This window comes from Amphibalanus amphitrite, unplaced genomic scaffold (genome assembly GCF_019059575.1).
Source record: "Amphibalanus amphitrite isolate SeventyFive unplaced genomic scaffold, NRLGWU_Aamphi_draft 001600F_arrow, whole genome shotgun sequence".
In the NCBI taxonomy this organism is placed as follows: Eukaryota; Metazoa; Arthropoda; class Thecostraca; order Balanomorpha; family Balanidae; genus Amphibalanus; species Amphibalanus amphitrite.
Genome location: NW_024883093.1, coordinates 1 through 21,915, shown reverse-complemented (window position 1 = coordinate 21,915; position 21,915 = coordinate 1). Strand labels below are relative to the sequence as shown.

The 21,915-nt window shown below is 51.3% G+C and overlaps 1 pseudogene; it reads left to right on the top strand.

Moving 5' to 3' along the window:
* Positions 1-14,736: 14,736 nt before the first annotated feature.
* On the top strand, positions 14,737-20,915 carry LOC122374085 (annotated as a pseudogene).
* Positions 20,916-21,915: the final 1,000 nt, after the last annotated feature.

The following is a 21,915-nucleotide window of genomic DNA, read 5'->3' as shown; positions in this document are numbered from 1 at the left end:
CGACAGGAACGAATGCGCCACGTTTGTCGCAGTGCGCCACGTTTGTCTCAAAGCGCCATTTTGCCGCAAATCACAGAATGTGCTAACTTTATCGAACATGGGACGATCAGGATGCGCTTTGATTAAGGGATGGCTGCTTAAACGGCAAATATGAATGCACCACACTTGCCGCAAAGCGCCATATTTGTCTTAATGCGTCAGTGTTTTCGTTTTGTGGACGGCATGCGTTTTTTTGCGGCGGTGTTTGCGTTTTTCGGTGTTTGCGTTTGCCGGCGGTCGGCCGTTTAGCGTTTTTTTTTTGTGGTGTTTGCGTTTCGCGGCGGGCGGCCGTTTTTTGTGGCGTTTTGCGGTTGTCGGCGGGCGGGCGTGCGATGAAGGGGCGTTTTTTGCGGCGGTATTTGCGTTCTTTGCGGTGTTTGTGTTTGGCGGCGGGCGGGCGGGCGACGCGGGTGTTTTGCAATGTTTGCGTTTAGCGGCGGGCGGCCGTTTTTTTGCGGCGGTTTGCGGCGGGCGGCCGTTTTTTTTGCGGCGTTTAGCGGTTTGCGGCGGGCGGCCGTTTTTTGCGGTGTTGCGGTTTGAGGCGGGCGGCCGTTTTTTGCGGCTGTTTGTGGCGGGCGGCCTTTTTTGCGGCGTTTTGCTATTTGCGACGGGCGGCCGTTTTTTGCGGAGTTTTGCGGTTGCCGGCGGCCGGCCGTTATTTGCGGTGTTCCGGTTTGCGGCGGGCGGTCGTTTTTTGCGGCGTTTCGCGGTTGGTGGCGGGCGATGCGGGCGTTTTTTGCGGCGTTTCGCGGTTTGTGGCGGGCGATGCGGGCGTTTTTTGCGGCGGCGGTATTAGCGTTTTTTGCGTTGTTTGCGTTTTGCGGCGGACGCGCGTTTTTGCGGCGTTTTTTTTGCGTTTTTTTGCGGTTTTCGGCGGGCTTGCGATTGTTTTTTGCGAAGTTTGCGTTGGCGTTTATGGCGTGCGTTTTGCGCGTTTTGCGGTGTTTGCGTTTTGCGGCGGGCGGGCGGTTTTTCACAATTAAAGTCCCAACCTTCGGATCCGCAGTGCTGTTCGACAAGCGCTGCCCGGGCCTACTCGTAAGTCTAGTGTTGTCACCAATAAATCTACCCTGTATAAAACCCGTTTGTTCATGACCAATAACATCTGGTAAGACCTTCTTTATTCTATTTGCTACTGCAGATGCAACTATCTTATAGCTCGAATTTAGTAACGTTATCGGCCGATATGATTTTATCTCATCTTTAGGCTTCAGAGGTTTTGGAATGAGTGTTACAATTCCCTCAGTTAAAGACGTTGGTAGCCTACCATTTTCATAGCTTTCCATTACCATTCTATGGAAAAAAAGTTTTAAGTCTTTCCAAAATAGCTTATAAAATTCTGCTGGAAATCCATCTGTTCCCGGCGCCTTATTATTCGACATTCCTTTTAAGGAATCTGTAAGGTCCTGAAGCGTCACCGGTCTATTCAATTCCTTAAACTGTATTTGTGAGAGCTGTTCCATATGTAGATCATCTACAAATTTCTCCGCCTCTGTGCAATCAATGGGCTGTTCAGTAAATAACTCAGAAAAATGTTGAACTAATATATCCATTATTTCTGTTTGTTTCGTTCTCCGTTCATTATTTGCATCACACAGGCAAGCAATGTTTTTATTAACATAATTTCTTTTTTCTAACCCCAAGAAGTATGCTGTCGATTTCTCACCTTCCTCGTACCAGCGAGCCCTGCTTCGTGTTACAATACCCTCCATTTTGATTTTCCTAAGGCCCTCTAATTTTTCCCTACAGACTGATAGTCTTGACTGTACTTCGTCGGACGTCTCGCCTTCTTCATGATCTCCCAATCTTTGAATTTCCTTAATTACTTTGAACTCTTCTTCTACTAACTTCCTACGTCTATGAATTGAATAGGAAATCGTTTCAGTACGCATGTTCAGAATCAGAGCTTCCCAAAATGCACTCCAGCTGATCATCACCTCAACTTCTGTTGGTTTTTCTCTGACAAAAGTAACTGAATAAACTGGAAGAGCATAAATTAAAATCGTGTCCCTTATTGTCTTTTCTATGAATTGTACATATTCTCGATCCATTAGCAAAGATGTGTTCATTTTATAGAACCCTTTCCCCCTCTTTTGCTCTGTCAGGTTCAGTTCCATTGTAATTATAGAATGGTCGCTTCGATAACCTGGAATGATATCAACATCTGTTACCATTGGCATGAGGGATTCTGATGTAAGAAAGTAGTCTAATCTTGCACACTTTCTAACAGGATTGCCTACTCTCCAAGTAAACTTCTGCCTTTCGCCCTTAATTTCTCTGTAAATGTCGATCAAATCACTACGATTCATGATGTGTTTTACTGCATCAGTGGCTTTTTTATTATGCTGTTGGGAATAATTAAGGGCATCTATCGAAAAATTTAAAGTGATATTTAAATCTCCACCCCAAATAAATGGCACGTCTTTCTCTCCTTTCATTTTTTCGCATATATCCCACACGTTAATAAAAAAATGGGGATCATCTATATTTGGGCCATATGTATTCACTAATATAACTTCAAGCTGATCATTAATCACCACACTTGCAATGATATAATTTCCGAATTCATCAATGCGTATGTCGTTGTATTTCAAATCCACTGACCTCGATAAAATTGCCACCCCTCTCGAATTCTGTGAAAACCCTGCTATTTTTGCGTCGCCGCCCCACATATTGCGGAAGTAATTTTGCATTTCTGGTTTGCAATGTATATCTTGTAAAAGACATATGTTGAAATCACTCTGGCGTAGGTAATTCAAAACATCTCTTCTTTTCTCAAACGTTCCCAATCCCCTACAGTTAAAGGAACATATTTTTACTTCACCCATCCGACTTTAAATATAAATCCTTGTGACCATGAAAACAAGTGAGCTGTTACTGTCCGTAGCTGGGATCTCCCATTTCTCTCTGCCTGTTCTTGATGCATATGTACACCACACATCCAATCAATAACACTGCACGAAACAAGACATGCAATTCCGCACCAGAAGTGCCATAAACAATTTGCACACGATTTGAATAACACGACACAAACATAGCCAAAATCTAAACTTAATGCCTCCCAGAACAAAATAAACCAGAAGCCTACAATCGCATCTCCGGGTAGGTGAGCCTTTCCTCCGCTTCGGCGAAGTCCCTTTCCCGCATTCCCGTATGACCCTGTAGCACGCTACATCTTGAACATTTAACGTAGTATCTTTTCGGCACGGCTCGGTACGGCAGTTCCCCCCCCTCGCAGTCCGGTCACAGGCCTAGCCCTCCATTCACACACCCGTCGCTGCTACCGGGTGACGCACAGCTGAGCGGAGCGCTGCTGCTGCGCTCTCCTCCCCTCTCATTATTCACTACCCCCCCCCCCCCCGTCACCAGGCCCGCCATCCCCATTCAGCACTTTTCCCCAACTCCCTCAACGAGCACTGTCCGTGAGAATAGCCCGCAGTAGACACATCTGCGAGAAGACGATGCCGGTCACATCAGTACGAACCGCCGAGGCACAGCTGAGTCAACAAGCTACGTCAGAACTGCGGCCGGCGGCGGCGGCGAGCGAGCACGTTAAGGTACTCTGTCACTTGTCACGTACTCTGTCAGGTACCACAACAGCTGCGCCGCGCTGAGTCCCACGGAGGGAATGGCAAAACCAGAAAGATCCTACGGCAAGCAAAAACGCTGTAGTTCCAGAGGTCTTCGCAATGGGCAGCCGTTAAACTCTCATTACGACGCTCGCCTATGGAGACAGCTACCGCAGGATGAGCGATCCGAGCCTCCTCAAATAACGCTGGATCAGTAAGATATGTCAACAGATCATGGAGCAGTGTCAAGGATGGATGCCGGCTGGAGCACACAGCCTCCTTTGTCGGGCACAGCAACCCAGGGTGAGTGAACCTGGCAAAATAGCCGGGTGACCGACCTCACAATGGCCTCATGAGGTAGTTCCAGAGATCTCCGCAGAGGAAGAAGGCGCTGACTTACGGCCACGCCCCGGTACGGTGGGCGGAGCAAGAGTGACGTCACAGGGGCGTTGGCGGCAGACGAAACGGAAGGAAACAAAAGTTTGAATAAAATGAAATTGAAGAATCAAAATTAAAACTCGAAAATCACAAACCTTTCGTGGATTGTTTTATGTCAGCGATTACTAAAATGATAAAGCACTCAACACGAAGACGATTCGACGGCCAAAAATTGCAGGCACAGAGGAGCAAGGTGACTAAACAGGACAGAGGGCGCCATCTTACGGCCCCACCCACCAGAAGAAGGCAGAGGAAGATGACGTCGCAAGGGCGTGGCAGTCACCCCTCCCCCCCCCCCAACTATAAAAGGGTGCGCCACCCAACCAGAGGGAGAATCACAGTCGAGCAGCCGAGAGTCACAGTCTGCAGCCGGAGCCGGAGACGCCATCTGGAGGCCGCCGTCAGTCCGGGGTCACCCGCGAGAAGCCTCTTCAGTTCGAGTGATCAGAACCGAGGACAGCAGCCGACGCTTGTGACCACACTGAGAAGCGGAAGCGCAGAGAAACTCCAGAATGTGAGTGTTGTTGAAAAGTCTGCTCAATCCCAATCCTTGACCCCCCCCCCCCTCTGCCCGGTTGCCGTGCCGTGACGACTGCCAAACATTTTCGGTTGCCATAAAATGCACTCTCAATTGGAATTGGAAAACTTAAATTACTTTGAGCTTATTGGTCCAGACACCCTAGTAGCATATTAGGATCTGAATTTCGAAGTCATGTCAGAGTCGCCAGCAAACCGTTATTGTCAGTTGGAGTTCACGATTAGGCCCAGAGCGAGAGGCTAAAATTTGAATAAGCAGCTCATGGTCACGAACGTTGAGATTGATGACTGGATGTGTGACAGCGTTGAAATGTCTTTGTCTTCGGTCAAGCTGGTTCGTTCGATTTATTATGGGCGATGGCCAGGTGCGTTTTGAGGTTGGAACGTTTGTGAAATTAAGGGTTTAGATTCGTGCTGTACTCACTAAAAGTTGCATTGCGAAATCATTGGTAATATTGCTGTAGGAATTAATTGCGAAGTCGAAATCAATTATAGAACAGGTAAATACGGTTGAAAGGGAATGTAATGTTTTAAGGTGGCGACTGATTCATGCGATCGATCTATGAATATGGCTATGAGTTATGATTTCCGACAGATACGAATGCTTGAGCTTACGGCGGAATTTCTTCTGTTACTTAGGTGCAGAGTTGCGAGCAGTGGTTTGAGGTTGACGGTTTGACACTTAGCGACTTTAGATGGTCACTTTGCGTCATTGAAATTGCGAAATGTCGAGTAACAGGTAGATGTAGAATTGTTTGTGGTTAGAACTAATATGCGACTAATATAGGTGCCGATCGTTGTGCTTTTGTAGAATAAATACTAGAAAGGACCACCTTTGTTGGGGAACGATTAAATGGGACAGGAATTTAATTTAAAAAAAACTTACGTTGAATGGAGCTGATGAGATGTCGAACAGGGAGATATTGCAGCGATATTTTACCAGATTCACACTCACTGACACATCCGGTGAATCCACCCGGCCAGAAGAGACAACACGCACGAGCATTGCACCGCGAGTGATGACGCGCCCATCGCGGCGTGGCCTTGACTGACTGTCGACGCGACGCCAGCCGGCGGCCAGTATCGTCGCTCTCGACGCGGGCGTTGAGCCGCCAGAGGGCGTAAAAAGCAGCCACAACAGGGGCAGTGGGTTAGCCGTAATTGGGGCGCGGGCGGTAGGTGAAGGTCATTGTATATAGGAGCATGGTTAGTTGTGGAAAGTTGCAACGGGGTAAGAACGTAAACAGTTAATGCATAATTTTAAATATGACATGCTATTTGATATTTAGGACTGCACTTCGTTTGATGCGCATTGTTTACTGCTAATAGGATGATTTAAAATAGATTCCCTATGAAAGGCTAGGGACCCTATGACAATATTCTGGCACTCTATAAAGATAATTTGTTTAGGTAACTAGTAGCCCATCAGAAGCTATCGAACGAGTTTCAAGGAGTCATTTCCGTTTGAGCATTCAGCAATTCACTATGATACGGTGGATCACAACCAGACGACAGATCGGTGCGTACTAATTGGTTCTAGATTATCTGATGAAATCAAGAGCGGTTCAAGGTCTGCTAGGATTGTTTACGAGAACTGATGATTAGGTTCACGCGTGCAGCAGCAATTAGGACTTGAGATTACGATTAGATGCGTTTCTGTTATTCGCGTTCTTGAGAGTTAGCGCCAATAATTACTCCACCAATATTGGCACAGGGCATTGTGAGGCACAGACGGCTTGTTTGCCCGTCTCCTATGGCGTAGCGTTTACCAGCATGACCGTATGAGACACAGATGCACTTCTCTAAACCCACGTCCAGACCGGAATAATAAGAGGGACACGCCGTCACGTACGCAGGGCATATGCACGTTTTCCGCCAGTGGTACCGGCCACTGTTAATTTTCCCGCTTAGGTAACACTGGGTGAGAAGGCAGTGAGAGGTTTCTACGGCAGGGGGAAGGGGAAGATTGGCACAGTGTGCAGTGGAGAGTAAGTTATGCCAAAGGCAAGAAGCCGAGGGTCAGGGGTGAGTCACCCAAAAGTGCGGATAAGGCGCGCCGTAGTGTCCCGAATAAGTCCTCATACTTATTTTGTAAAGGTACCTTAATCGGTACTGGACAGCCTCAGGGGAGGGAAGAATGTACTCCAGGACACGTAAGGCCTTGAAGAGTAAATCCCATGGTTTAAGGAGAGTTCCTGAGGAGAGTTCCAGGATATGAACGGTGGTCCCTGGGTCGTGAACGGGAATGTTACACGCGGACCGGAAGAGGGCATAGGTAATCTCTCCCGGTAGAGAGATAAGTCGGATATAAATCGTGTATGTGTGTACCATAAGTCTATCGGACGTGTAGTGAATCCCATAAATTAGTAGGGTGGATATTTGTGTATAATTATTCTGGACGGCCCTGCGATAAGTATCTTTGTCGCCGGTTAGCGGAGCATGCATATGGATTTCGGAAAGAGACATTTATCTCGCCGGGGAGACCATGGTTTGTAAGACGCCTAACACTATCGGAGGGAATTTCGGGGGCTACCAATTAAATTTGGGTGAATACATGAAATGTGAACGTAATGCGAGCAAGGATGTGAGAATGATGACGCATGAATCTTAGAGTAAGGCCGATAGGAATTTGGTAGAATTCGGTTATGGCAGTCGAACAAATGATTCTCGAGGGCAACTAAACTAGCAACGCTAATACGAACTAAGCGGGCAATTTTTGTAATGGGGAGGCCAGTGATATAGGAATGGGTGACTGGACGAATGATCACATTCAATTAATCAATGTAATTACCACCCATATGTTTGGCAGTGGTCATCGGGACTTCGAATGCCCTGTCCTTCACCTGCCCAACTGTGCTGCAAACCCAGCTGATCGGATCCCTCTATCCCTAATCCGAGCAGTGAAGAAGCATCTCGTGCATCATGGTCTATACAATGAACAGAATCATCAAGCCTCCAATTTAAAAAGCATCTTCCATCAGATGTATTTGTACGCAAGGTGGATACTTACATCTCTATCCGGTGGATCTCATCTATCTCAGGATCTCATCACTATCTGGATCTCTCACTAGATCTATCTCGGGATCTCTTCAACGACTCTCAAGCTCCCCTGTTCTACCAGCTCTACTATCGAGTTCCTTCCAGCAGCGAATCTCTTTTCTGCTACACCGCCGAACAGCAGTGGACCGCGCTGTTTGATGAACCGCCAGATGGAGTAATTTTTATTATTTTCTTTTTCTTTTTCTTTCATTCCCTTGCTACAAATGGCGCCCAAAACGTGGGGATTTGATAATTCTCAAATTGTGAAGCTGGTAGACTGGCACAAGCCGCCGAACCCGAAGTTGATGAATTGAAAGTCAACCGTATGGAGAAGAGGAAGAAGTCGAAGAATAGAGCAGGTGTTCGAAATACTGGCAGCAGTGGAAATGAGCGTGCTGCAGGGGTCGATATGAAGAAAGAGGATGAGCTAAAGAAAGCTGTGTGAAGATGATGAAGCTTATGATGGTGGCTGATGACAGGAAAGTTGAAGAATTGAGCAGGTGTTCGAAATACTGACAGCAGTGGAAATGAACGTGCTGCAGGGGTCGACGTGAAGGAACTGATGAGAGGAAGCGGTCTTACGAATACTGAAAAGGACATAGAAGAAGCTGTTGAAGATAAGATAAGGAAATGAAGCTGTCTCATGAACAAAGGATCAGACTAATACAGAAGACAGGCCGAAAATGAAACTTGACAATTGTTTGCATCAGCATATCAATTCTTCTACGTTCTGCTGTACAACAAGTCCAAGTCACGGTCAGCTGCTGTATTGCAAAGGAGAGCTCGAACTTTCTAGAGTATTGAGGATAAAAGGACAGCAATATCAAAAGCAGAAGAGGAAGAACAGGCGGAATGCTCGTGTTGTACTGAATCAAAATCAAACACGGTCGTCTTCACAACACAGCCAAGGCGATTATCATGTTGGTGAACGAGGAGAGGGTGCCAGGATGCTGCAAGACCAACTGCCAAACGATCCATTCAGATGGGCTGCTGCAGAGATCACCCACCTGGGCTGCTGCGACGGCTGTCACCTGGTCCGCCGAAAGGTCGCTACCTGAGCTGCCACGGAGGTCACCTGTGCTGCCACGAAGGATGCATTGCCCTCGCGGGCTGCCTCGGAGGTCACTCACCTGAGCGGCCGCGGAAGTCGCCTACCTGAGCTGCCACGGAGGAAGCATTGGTCCCGCGTGCTGCCTCGGGGGGTCACTCACCTGATCGGCCGTGGAAGTCGCCTACCTGAGCTGCCACGGAGGAAGCATTGGTCCCGCGTGCTGCCTCGGGGGGTCACTCAACTGAGCTGCCGCGGAAGTCGCCTACCTGAGCTGCCACGGGGGATGCATTGCCATCGCGTGCTGCCTCGGGGGTCACTCACCTGAGCTGCCGCGGAAGTCGCCTACCTGAGCTACCACGGAGGCTGTCACCGGGTCTGCCACGAGGGTCACCTACCTGGGCTGCCACGGAAGTCGCCTACCTGAGCTACAACGGAGGCTGTCACGGGTCTGCCACGATGGTCACCCAACCGGGCTGCCACGGGGATGCATTGCCCTCGCGTGCTGCCTCGGGGGTCACCCACCTGAGCTGCCATGGAGGTCGCTCACCTGAGCTGCCACGGAGCCTGCCACCCGGGCGGCCACGGAGGTCGCGGCAGGGCCGGCCATGGAGGTCGCCTACCCGGACTGCCACGGAGGTGTCGTCCACCTGGGCTGCCACGTAGGCTGCCCACGCGGGCCGCCGTGCAAGCTGCCCACCCGGGCTGCCATGGAGGCCGCCACCCGGGCCGCCATGAGGCTGCCATGGAGGCTGCCACCCGAACTGCTGTGGAGGCCGCCCACCTGGGCTGCCGCAGAGGTCTTCACCCTCCTAAGAAGCCGCTTACCGGACGACAACCGACGACATCGGGCTAACCAAAGTGGTTGGTGCCCGTGACCCGGATCTGGTGAACGACAAACTGAGGTGGGGACGAGGAACAACAGGTGCGTGTGTGTACTGTACTAGGTATACGATGTCATGCTGTGGGCGTTGCGGAAGTTCACATGATTGTGTAAATTTAGATGAGTAAGGGGTGTGACTTTTTTGTATGAGTTGCGAGGACGCAACTAGGGTTGTTTGGACTGAAGATGTAGCACGCTACATCTTGAACATTTAACGTAGTATCTTTTCGGCACGGCTCGGTACGGCAGTTCCCCCCCCTCGCAGTCCGGTCACAGGCCTAGCCCTCCATTCACACACCCGTCGCTGCTACCGGGTGACGCACAGCTGAGCGGAGCGCTGCTGCTGCGCTCTCCTCCCCTCTCATTATTCACTACCCCCCCCCCCGTCACCAGGCCCGCCATCCCCATTCAGCACTTTTCCCCAACTCCCTCAACGAGCACTGTCCGTGAGAATAGCCCGCAGTAGACACATCTGCGAGAAGACGATGCCGGTCACATCAGTACGAACCGCCGAGGCACAGCTGAGTCAACAAGCTACGTCAGAACTGCGGCCGGCGGCGGCGGCGAGCGAGCACGTTAAGGTACTCTGTCACTTGTCACGTACTCTGTCAGGTACCACAACAGCTGCGCCGCGCTGAGTCCCACGGAGGGAATGGCAAAACCAGAAAGATCCTACGGCAAGCAAAAACGCTGTAGTTCCAGAGGTCTTCGCAATGGGCAGCCGTTAAACTCTCATTACGACGCTCGCCTATGGAGACAGCTACCGCAGGATGAGCGATCCGAGCCTCCTCAAATAACGCTGGATCAGTAAGATATGTCAACAGATCATGGAGCAGTGTCAAGGATGGATGCCGGCTGGAGCACACAGCCTCCTTTGTCGGGCACAGCAACCCAGGGTGAGTGAACCTGGCAAAATAGCCGGGTGACCGACCTCACAATGGCCTCATGAGGTAGTTCCAGAGATCTCCGCAGAGGAAGAAGGCGCTGACTTACGGCCACGCCCCGGTACGGTGGGCGGAGCAAGAGTGACGTCACAGGGGCGTTGGCGGCAGACGAAACGGAAGGAAACAAAAGTTTGAATAAAATGAAATTGAAGAATCAAAATTAAAACTCGAAAATCACAAACCTTTCGTGGATTGTTTTATGTCAGCGATTACTAAAATGATAAAGCACTCAACACGAAGACGATTCGACGGCCAAAAATTGCAGGCACAGAGGAGCAAGGTGACTAAACAGGACAGAGGGCGCCATCTTACGGCCCCACCCACCAGAAGAAGGCAGAGGAAGATGACGTCGCAAGGGCGTGGCAGTCACCCCTCCCCCCCCCCCCAACTATAAAAGGGTGCGCCACCCAACCAGAGGGAGAATCACAGTCGAGCAGCCGAGAGTCACAGTCTGCAGCCGGAGCCGGAGACGCCATCTGGAGGCCGCCGTCAGTCCGGGGTCACCCGCGAGAAGCCTCTTCAGTTCGAGTGATCAGAACCGAGGACAGCAGCCGACGCTTGTGACCACACTGAGAAGCGGAAGCGCAGAGAAACTCCAGAATGTGAGTGTTGTTGAAAAGTCTGCTCAATCCCAATCCTTGACCCCCCCCCCCCTCTGCCCGGTTGCCGTGCCGTGACGACTGCCAAACATTTTCGGTTGCCATAAAATGCACTCTCAATTGGAATTGGAAAACTTAAATTACTTTGAGCTTATTGGTCCAGACACCCTAGTAGCATATTAGGATCTGAATTTCGAAGTCATGTCAGAGTCGCCAGCAAACCGTTATTGTCAGTTGGAGTTCACGATTAGGCCCAGAGCGAGAGGCTAAAATTTGAATAAGCAGCTCATGGTCACGAACGTTGAGATTGATGACTGGATGTGTGACAGCGTTGAAATGTCTTTGTCTTCGGTCAAGCTGGTTCGTTCGATTTATTATGGGCGATGGCCAGGTGCGTTTTGAGGTTGGAACGTTTGTGAAATTAAGGGTTTAGATTCGTGCTGTACTCACTAAAAGTTGCATTGCGAAATCATTGGTAATATTGCTGTAGGAATTAATTGCGAAGTCGAAATCAATTATAGAACAGGTAAATACGGTTGAAAGGGAATGTAATGTTTTAAGGTGGCGACTGATTCATGCGATCGATCTATGAATATGGCTATGAGTTATGATTTCCGACAGATACGAATGCTTGAGCTTACGGCGGAATTTCTTCTGTTACTTAGGTGCAGAGTTGCGAGCAGTGGTTTGAGGTTGACGGTTTGACACTTAGCGACTTTAGATGGTCACTTTGCGTCATTGAAATTGCGAAATGTCGAGTAACAGGTAGATGTAGAATTGTTTGTGGTTAGAACTAATATGCGACTAATATAGGTGCCGATCGTTGTGCTTTTGTAGAATAAATACTAGAAAGGACCACCTTTGTTGGGGAACGATTAAATGGGACAGGAATTTAATTTAAAAAAAAACTTACGTTGAATGGAGCTGATGAGATGTCGAACAGGGAGATATTGCAGCGATATTTTACCAGATTCACACTCACTGACACATCCGGTGAATCCACCCGGCCAGAAGAGACAACACGCACGAGCATTGCACCGCGAGTGATGACGCGCCCATCGCGGCGTGGCCTTGACTGACTGTCGACGCGACGCCAGCCGGCGGCCAGTATCGTCGCTCTCGACGCGGGCGTTGAGCCGCCAGAGGGCGTAAAAAGCAGCCACAACAGGGGCAGTGGGTTAGCCGTAATTGGGGCGCGGGCGGTAGGTGAAGGTCATTGTATATAGGAGCATGGTTAGTTGTGGAAAGTTGCAACGGGGTAAGAACGTAAACAGTTAATGCATAATTTTAAATATGACATGCTATTTGATATTTAGGACTGCACTTCGTTTGATGCGCATTGTTTACTGCTAATAGGATGATTTAAAATAGATTCCCTATGAAAGGCTAGGGACCCTATGACAATATTCTGGCACTCTATAAGATAATTTGTTTAGGTAACTAGTAGCCCATCAGAAGCTATCGAACGAGTTTCAAGGAGTCATTTCCGTTTGAGCATTCAGCAATTCACTATGATACGGTGGATCACAACCAGACGACAGATCGGTGCGTACTAATTGGTTCTAGATTATCTGATGAAATCAAGAGCGGTTCAAGGTCTGCTAGGATTGTTTACGAGAACTGATGATTAGGTTCACGCGTGCAGCAGCAATTAGGACTTGAGATTACGATTAGATGCGTTTCTGTTATTCGCGTTCTTGAGAGTTAGCGCCAATAATTACTCCACCAATATTGGCACAGGGCATTGTGAGGCACAGACGGCTTGTTTGCCCGTCTCCTATGGCGTAGCGTTTACCAGCATGACCGTATGAGACACAGATGCACTTCTCTAAACCCACGTCCAGACCGGAATAATAAGAGGGACACGCCGTCACGTACGCAGGGCATATGCACGTTTTCCGCCAGTGGTACCGGCCACTGTTAATTTTCCCGCTTAGGTAACACTGGGTGAGAAGGCAGTGAGAGGTTTCTACGGCAGGGGGAAGGGGAAGATTGGCACAGTGTGCAGTGGAGAGTAAGTTATGCCAAAGGCAAGAAGCCGAGGGTCAGGGGTGAGTCACCCAAAAGTGCGGATAAGGCGCGCCGTAGTGTCCCGAATAAGTCCTCATACTTATTTTGTAAAGGTACCTTAATCGGTACTGGACAGCCTCAGGGGAGGGAAGAATGTACTCCAGGACACGTAAGGCCTTGAAGAGTAAATCCCATGGTTTAAGGAGAGTTCCTGAGGAGAGTTCCAGGATATGAACGGTGGTCCCTGGGTCGTGAACGGGAATGTTACACGCGGACCGGAAGAGGGCATAGGTAATCTCTCCCGGTAGAGAGATAAGTCGGATATAAATCGTGTATGTGTGTACCATAAGTCTATCGGACGTGTAGTGAATCCCATAAATTAGTAGGGTGGATATTTGTATAATTATTCTGGACGGCCCTGCGATAAGTATCTTTGTCGCCGGTTAGCGGAGCATGCATATGGATTTCGGAAAGAGACATTTATCTCGCCGGGGAGACCATGGTTTGTAAGACGCCTAACACTATCGGAGGGAATTTCGGGGGCTACCAATTAAATTTGGGTGAATACATGAAATGTGAACGTAATGCGAGCAAGGATGTGAGAATGATGACGCATGAATCTTAGAGTAAGGCCGATAGGAATTTGGTAGAATTCGGTTACGGCAGTCGAACAAATGATTCTCGAGGGCAACTAAACTAGCAACGCTAATACGAACTAAGTGGGCAATTTTTTAATGGGGAGGCCAGTGATATAGGAATGGGTGACTGGACGAATGATCACATTCAATTATCAATGTAATTACCACCCATATGTTTGGCAGTGGTCATCGGGACTTCGAATGCCCTGTCCTTCACCTACCCAACTGTGCGCAAACCAGCTGATCGGATCCCTCATCCTAATCCGAGCAGTGAAGAAGCATCTCGTGCATCATGGTCTATACAATGAACAGAATCATCAAGCCTCTAAATTAAAAAGCATCTTCCATCAGATGTATTTGTACGCAAGGTGGATACTTACATCTCTATCCGGTGGATCTCATCTATCTCAGGATCTCATCACTATCTGGATCTCTCACTAGATCTATCTCGGGATCTCTTCAACGACTCTCAAGCTCCCCTGTTCTACCAGCTCTACTATCGAGTTCCTTCCAGCAGCGAATCTTTTCTGCTACACCGCCGAACAGCAGTGGACCGCGCTGTTTGATGAACCTCAAGATGCAGCTTTTTTTATTTCTGTACTTTTCCTTCCCTTCATTCCCTTGCTACAATTTCATGAAAAATTTTGGTCAAAAGGGATTAGTCACATTTTTATGTTATATTGTTGCTGATTTAATGCATTGTTTTTTATCGCTTGTAGGTTGTTCTTCATCTTTCATGCACATTTGCGCGTGACGATCACACTCAATCACTGATCGATTTGCGTCTGTCCATTCAGTTCGGAGTAGTCATTCACCAACAGCTGGTGCCGGCCGGCCCATTCATATTTACCCAGTTGTGCCCGGTCAGGTGGCCGAGCGGCTGTGTACGGCGGTGTACGACCTCAGGTGTCCGTCCACGCCGCCCGCTGCCCCCCACACTGCGTACCCTGCCCTGCCGGCGGTGTGCTGCTCTCACTAACCGTGTGCCGTGTGTGTGTGCTGTGTGTGTGCCGCTAGCTGTCGCTGCACATTGCGCGCGAGTCGCTGCCGCCCCAGTTCGGTGGCACGCTGCGTGCCGACCATGCCCAGTGGCTGCGCGACTGCCACCGTTCGATGAGTAGCCGGGCGGATGGTGACCTGTGCGACATCAGCCTCACCCAGGTATGAACACAGCACTGGAAACGGACGTGGCTCTGTCTGAGGGGAGTGCGAGGAACGCTGCAATTGGTCCGACTACAGTTTTCTGGTCTATGATAACCGCTCTAGTTAAAACAAAAATGAAATGGTCAGCTATTGATCAATCGACAATCGCTTGCATCACCACACTCATTCTGACCGATGTCCGGGAGCCGATCCGGCCTGACCTAATCTCTGTGTCGCCCCACAGCTGGACCGCGAGAGGCTGGGCATGGCGGCCGACGACATGGCCAACGCCAACAACTCGACGGCGGCCAGCGTGGCCAGCGAGCCGTCCGAGGCCTCCTTCTCGTCGGCAGACGGCGACGGCAACGTGCAGCGCCGGCCGGCCGACTCCCCGCCGCCCGCGACGGCGCCGGGGCCGGCCGCCGATCGTGACCACTGCGGCGCCGGCGACGAAGGGGGCGGAGGCGGCGGCGGCGGCTCCCCGGACCCGGCCGGCTGCTCCGAGAGCTCAGGGTTCAGCGACGACGACAGTCTGCACATGGACGACGGTCGCGGCATCACGCTGGTCGAGCTGCTGCAGCAGCTGCAGACCAAGGGCCGCCGCGGCCTCTATGACGACTACTGGGAGATCAAGTCGCGACCGCCGGCCGGCATTCAACCACTCGATGTGAGTGCTGCGGGTGGAGGGAGGAGGGGGAATGAATTTGGAAAGGGGAGAGGGGTCGTCTGCTACTGTTTTGTGTTTTGTGTGCTTTTTTTTAGTGTAGCGTGTAGCGTCACAACTTTGGGCACGTATGTTCTTACTACTAAATATAAGTAGCTCTTGACGCCCTGGATTAACTATTGCATGTGGTGCCACCGATATGATACACCACTCATTGCTTTAACCCTCGCCCGCACATGGGGGGTGGTTGCCACCCCCCCCACCCCCCAGGTAGTCTTTCTGCTCTGCACTCAACATTTTTAGAGCTAGAAGGCTGATTTTTGGTATAGCTGCTCCTCTATCCTTTTTTGATGTCCACTGAAAATTTCAAGTTTCTGTGATTTTTGGTTTCGGAGATATGACCTTGTTTCTCAGGTCATGTCATGACCCAAATGGCCAATTCTCAACATCTTGCGTTTGCCATGGGCCTTGTGAGCTTTTGACACCTTGATTTCGGCCTTTTTTGCCAGTCTTACCTCCCACCCATAATGGAACATGTTGTTCGACGATGTACAGGGGTCAAGGTCAGGGTCAAGGTCAACCTAGGTCATCTAAGATAATTGCGTTTTAGGCAAGCTGAATTTACTTTTTGTGAAGTTTTTTTGACTGCATTTTTGGTAAAAGCTTCTCAGATCATGATTTCATGTAATATGGACACAAAAACAATCGGTGCACACATCAGTATACACACAGACGCTGCCGTCCAGTGGCAAAAACCATTATGTTAGGTCACAGGTCAATGTAACATAATGGGTTTTGCCTTTGGACGGCAGGACACACAGACATACAAACACATATAACTGACCTTGACCTAACTTGACCTGAAATGACCTCAGCAGCAAAATCTGGTCGGGTAGTGTGACAAAGAGGTTCTAGCTGGCTTGGCACCAGAAAACGGCATCGTCATCGGTATATGATAAGCAGCGCACTTGATATCCAACGGTGACCCAAAACAGCAACATTTTTTAGTTTGACCTGACCTGGAAGGTCAATGACTGACCTGAGAAGGTAAAATCGGGTATCATTGGATTCGTCTCTTCCCAAAGAATCTTTTTGGTCTTTACCGCTAAGCTCTATCTCCAACAGGAACGAAACGCGCGGGGGGGTGGCAACCCCCCCCCCCCCCCATGTGCGTTCTAGGATGGGAAAATGGCATGTGCGGGCGAGGGTTAAAGAATCATCCAACATCTTTTTACATTATTTATTACTGTAACTGGTCAAGGTACTCCCTATCATGGCACACACCCTAGCCTCGCCAGGATCCACCCCTTCACCAGTGCTCTGACCTGCCGTCTCACCCCCGCCAGGATCCCGGCCAACCGGGGTAAGAACCGGTACAGCGACGTGCTCTGCTACGACCACAGCCGCGTGACGCTGACTCAGGTCAACGACGACCCCAACTCGGACTACATCAACGCCAACTTTGTCGACGGATATAAACAGAAGAACGCCTTCATCTCGTCACAAGGTAGGCGGTGGGAGGGGGGCTGACAGGCTGGCGGCTAGCTGCCGAGGTGGCTAGCTAGTGAACGAGGTGTTTGTAGAAATAATGGTAGTGTTGGTCGCTGCATATATTACATTCTACGTGTATGACGTGGAAACTTCAGGATCAATTTTTGATAGGCCTGTTGACGTTTATTTTGTTCTTATATGACGACCCTTTAGTTTCTTTCGCTCCGTTCTTCGCAGCTCCTGCACTAATAATTGCGGATCCTAATTCTCTACCTGTCGGAGCTCACTCCGAGCTGGTGCAAGTTCTGTTGTCTCCTTCTCCTTGTCCCACTAGTGTTTGACACTAATACTGAGAAACTATTTCGTATGGATAAATAAGAAATCTGAAGACTAGTATTTGGTCCGTCTCTTTCCCCCCCTCTCCCTCTCTTCTCTCTCTCTCTCTCTCTCTTCTCTTCTCTCTCTCTCTCTCCCTCTCTCCTAGCTCTCCCTTCCCGCAGTCGGCTCTGACCCTTCCCGTGCCCGCGCAGGTCCGATCCCGGGCACGTTCGCCGACTTCTGGCGAATGGTGTGGGAGCAGCGCGTGCTGCTGATTGTGATGACCACGCGACTAGTGGAGCAGGGCCGGACCAAGTGCGGCCGGTACTGGCCACTCGAGTTCGGCGCCGAGACCCGGCACGGCTTCTTCACCGTGGAGAACCTGGGCGTGACGCAGCACGACTGTTATAACGTCAGTCAGCTACTGGTGACGGACACACGCACCGAGCAGACGAGAGAGGTGAGAGGGGTGGAGAGAGGAAAGGAGGAGTGGGTGGTGGGAGAAAACTGAGAGTAGTGTGGGGAAAGTACGGAGCAGCATGAGAATATATACTAGTCTCGTATGTCTTGTCAAATACAGTGTTGGTAGATGCAGAATAGCAGCAGCCATGCAAAAGAGAAAGAGAAAACGTAGCGTCTGAACATCTTTATCTGATTATAAACACACAAACCCAACAGTTACAGAATGCGTTAAGGCTGGAAGAATACATGGTCAAATACATGGAAGCACGCTCGCATCAATCGCACGCACCTCCCGCAAGCGATTGATGCGAGAAGAATTATTACGGAGCGAGCGAAGCGAGCGTAGTCTTTCCTTAGATTAACGGAAATTTCTGAGTATGAGCGGCCGGCCGGCCGGCCGGCCGGCCGGCCGTGGTCACGCTTTTGCGACGCTTATATCCCAGCAACCACTTGACCGATTTACATGCGGTAATTTTTGTAGGGTAGCTTCATTCCTTCTACCAAGTATTGGACTATTCCCGATGCATGTGAGTGACCCTTATGCACGTGCCACGTGCAAAACGAAGAGGTGTCACTTTTTTAATAGTTGCAATATCTCGGTAACTACTGGGCCGATTGCGCTGAAAGTTGGCATGTAGGTAGGCACCCACTAGGCAATGCATATCCATGTGCCAGAGTTGGGGTGCTGCTGCACGTGCGCACGTGCAGGGGTCGTTTCCAGATCTCAAGAACGGCTGGACCGATTGCGCTCAAATTTGGTACATGGTTAGGGACCGATTTGTAGAGTGCCGTGCAAAAGTCAGTTGGGACCCATTTTGCACGTGCGCACGTGCAGGGTGCCGCTTCCAGATCTCGAGAACGGCTGGGCCGATTGTGCTCAAATTTGGCACATCGCTAGAGACCGGTTAGTAGGGTGCCGTGCACAAGTCAGTTGGGGGTACCCCCTCGCAATTTCGCACGCGCAAGGCCCACCCTCTCGCTCGCTCCGTTAGTCGCCCCAAAAGGCGTTATACTGGTAATGTATTTGAATAGGCTCTCGCATGCGATTTCCTGAATGCGGAAAGAGTCTGTTTCAGGCTTTAGACGGACAAGACCCAGACAAGACAGATTTGAGCGAGGCGCCTGATGGTAGTCTGTAGTGCCTGATTCAGTATTCAGCTGAGGTTTTAGTGATGTAGAGTGGCCTAGGGAAAAGGCGAGCGAGGTTCGAGGATGACGTGCCAGCGACGTGCTAAGTGTTTCACATTGTGAGACCCTTGACTCTGTTCGATTTTCCGAGGCTGCTGCTGGCTGATTCGTGTGGCTCCAGCACAAACTTCTTTAGCTTCTCGGAAATGTTTACTACCGGCGATGTTATTTCTCTTTCCCGGACGATTTAAAGTCGTGCCGCGTTGAGCCGCTGCCGGCTGACGGTTTATTGGCCATTTGCAGTTTTGCGAACTGTTCGGGATCTGCTGAGGCCACGTCCGCTTAAAAATGCGATCTATTGTGCAGAGACTGCTAACGTTTTAGCCGACGTCGTGCAGTTTGCACGCAGCTTCAGTCCTGGCAGTATCAACCATAATGATACACTCGATCACAGCCACTTGCCACTTACGAAATCACATCGCTAACTGAAGTTCGCAGTCTGTCTACGCCCTAAAGCCTCCGTTCAAAGACACTCTGCTCGTGCCGGTGTGACTGTCTTTCCTAACCCGCTTGTATGTGTGTCTGACCTCAGGTGACGCACTTTCTGTTCACGGCCTGGCCCGACTACAACGTGCCCCACTCGGCCGAGACGATGCTGCGGTTTCTGGCGGCCATCCGCGAGACCCAGGAGCGCCGTCTGCCCGAGCTGTCGCCCTCGTGGACGGGCCACCCGCTGGGGCCGCCCATCCTGGTCCACTGCAGTGCCGGCATCGGAAGGACCGGTGAGTAGAGGGGGATGATATAGGGACTGGAAGGGAGATGGATAGAGGGATGAAAAGAGAGGGAGAGGGTGGAACGGAACTCGAGTTTTATTCTAGTGACGATCTGCCGATGCTTGTTTTATTGAATTTCTCAAAAGAGATGACACCGAAACTCGAAAGTTTCTTGTAGCTGTTTATTTCAACTGAGCTGGATATAAGAAAGCCATCATTGCGTTGAAACGCACCCGTTTTACCCTTCCACTCGTTGTTGTTGTTGTCGTTCCGGCCGTCGGGCCCGGTGGGGCCCACATGGGGGGTCCGGGAGGGCCCCAGCCCCCTCGGGGGCGACACTTGCGACGTCCGCGCAGGGAGGGCAGCAGGCCCCCAGACGGGTTCCGGCGGGCGCAGACGATGGGTAGGGCCGGAAAAACCAGCACCCCGCCAGAGTGTCTAGCGCCGTGGGCGCTCTATAGTCGGCCCAGACGCCGCAGGAACTCAATGACCCGGCACGGGTCAGCGAAGACCTCCCGCAGCGTCGGGTCCTCTCTCCCAAAAACGACGTGCCGGACGCGGGCCGTCGCGGGGCACGACGTCAGGAAATGTTCCGCGTCCTCCCTGTCTCCGCCGCCGCAGGTCGGGCATCCATCGTCCTCCCACTCGTCGCCTCCATCCTCCCTAAAATCCCACCCCACATGTTAACTGACCCCCTGCCCCTCCTCCTCTCACAGGCACGCTGTGCACGCTGGACATCTGCATACGCCGCCTGGAGGACGTCGGCACCGTGGACGTGCAGGGTACCGTCGAGAAGGTGCGCTCGCGCGCGCGCACAGCATCCAGATGCCCGACCAGTACGTGTTCTGTCACACGGCGCTGGTGGACTACGCCGTGTCGCGCGGCTACCTCAGCGCCGAGCAGGCTAACAGCGTGCAGCTGCTCTCCGAGCGGGCTCCGCCGGACTCGGACTGAATGGGACGGAACAGTGGCCGACCAGTGACCGATCAGAGGACCGGAGGATGTGGGCGAGTGGTGTGAGAAGAGGAGAGGGAGAGCGACGGCCGATGAAGCTGTGTTTGGTTTCATTGGCGCGTTGTGAAGGCTATGTGTCCGGCGATGTGCGAATCACTCGGAGTGTGAAGCCATATCCAGCGTCAGTGATGGCCTGGCGGCACGGCAGTGTGCTGGAGGGATCAACACCTCCAGAGATCGCTGGAACCGTGTGAGGGCGACACACCAACACTCCTATCATGACAGATCTGCGGGCTCGGGCGGAGCTCTCTGTGCCGCTGGCGGAGCGCCGCCGCCACCAGGACGTCAGGAGCCGACGGACAGGACAGGTGGGCCGGTCTCGTTACTCAAATACTGACACCAGGCTCCCGACCCAGCTGCTGTACAGTTTCCTCGAGCGTCGAGCTGGCCGGTCGCCTCGTGGCCGTCGGTCGGCAAGACGTCCTCATGAGCCAGCGAACAGTGTGGGTCTCAGAATCCTCTTCTACTCATTTCGCCCCCGCGTATGACGAGAAGATGGTTACTATGAGCTGGCGACTACGGAGGAACCGAACGTCACCGGTACATTTTTGACCAGTGTATGAGGACGGTCCGGGTAACCCCGGGCCGGAGTTACTGGAGCGCTCGAGACCGGAGCCGAGACAGGTGGCGGGCGCGGACGAGCGGACGCTGTGCGAGGGCGTCCATGTGATATTTCTCGGCATTAGTGGTCCGCGGCGCCCTGGCGCGAGCAGTGGGTCTGCCGTCTCCGATGTCGGCGCCGGCGCGGGGTGTCTCGGTACCTGCAGTCGCCGGGCAATGGAGTGGGTAGCGACGAGCCCGGCTCCACCGCGGATGCGCACCCGGCCGCCGCCATCGGCTGCCGCGGGCGAAACGGCATGGACTGCTTTTGAAACCTTTATCGGGCGAGAGTGAGCGACCAAGGCGCGTGAGTCGTGAGAGCATGGGTGAGAGGAGTGAGAAGGTCCACTAACTTCCATCTGAACGCATTTTAGTCGCGATCTAGCTGTCGCCGCTCGCCGGGTCAGTATTTTACGTTAAACCAAAGACATTGTTGTACATACGCAGCGGCACTGCAGCGCAAAAGAGAGACCATACCTACCACATGTGAGGCGACGGAATCGGAGTATATTTCTCTAATATAGCGTATTATTGTAGGCGGCTCGGCGCACGGCGAACCGCGGCGCTTCTGCGGCGAA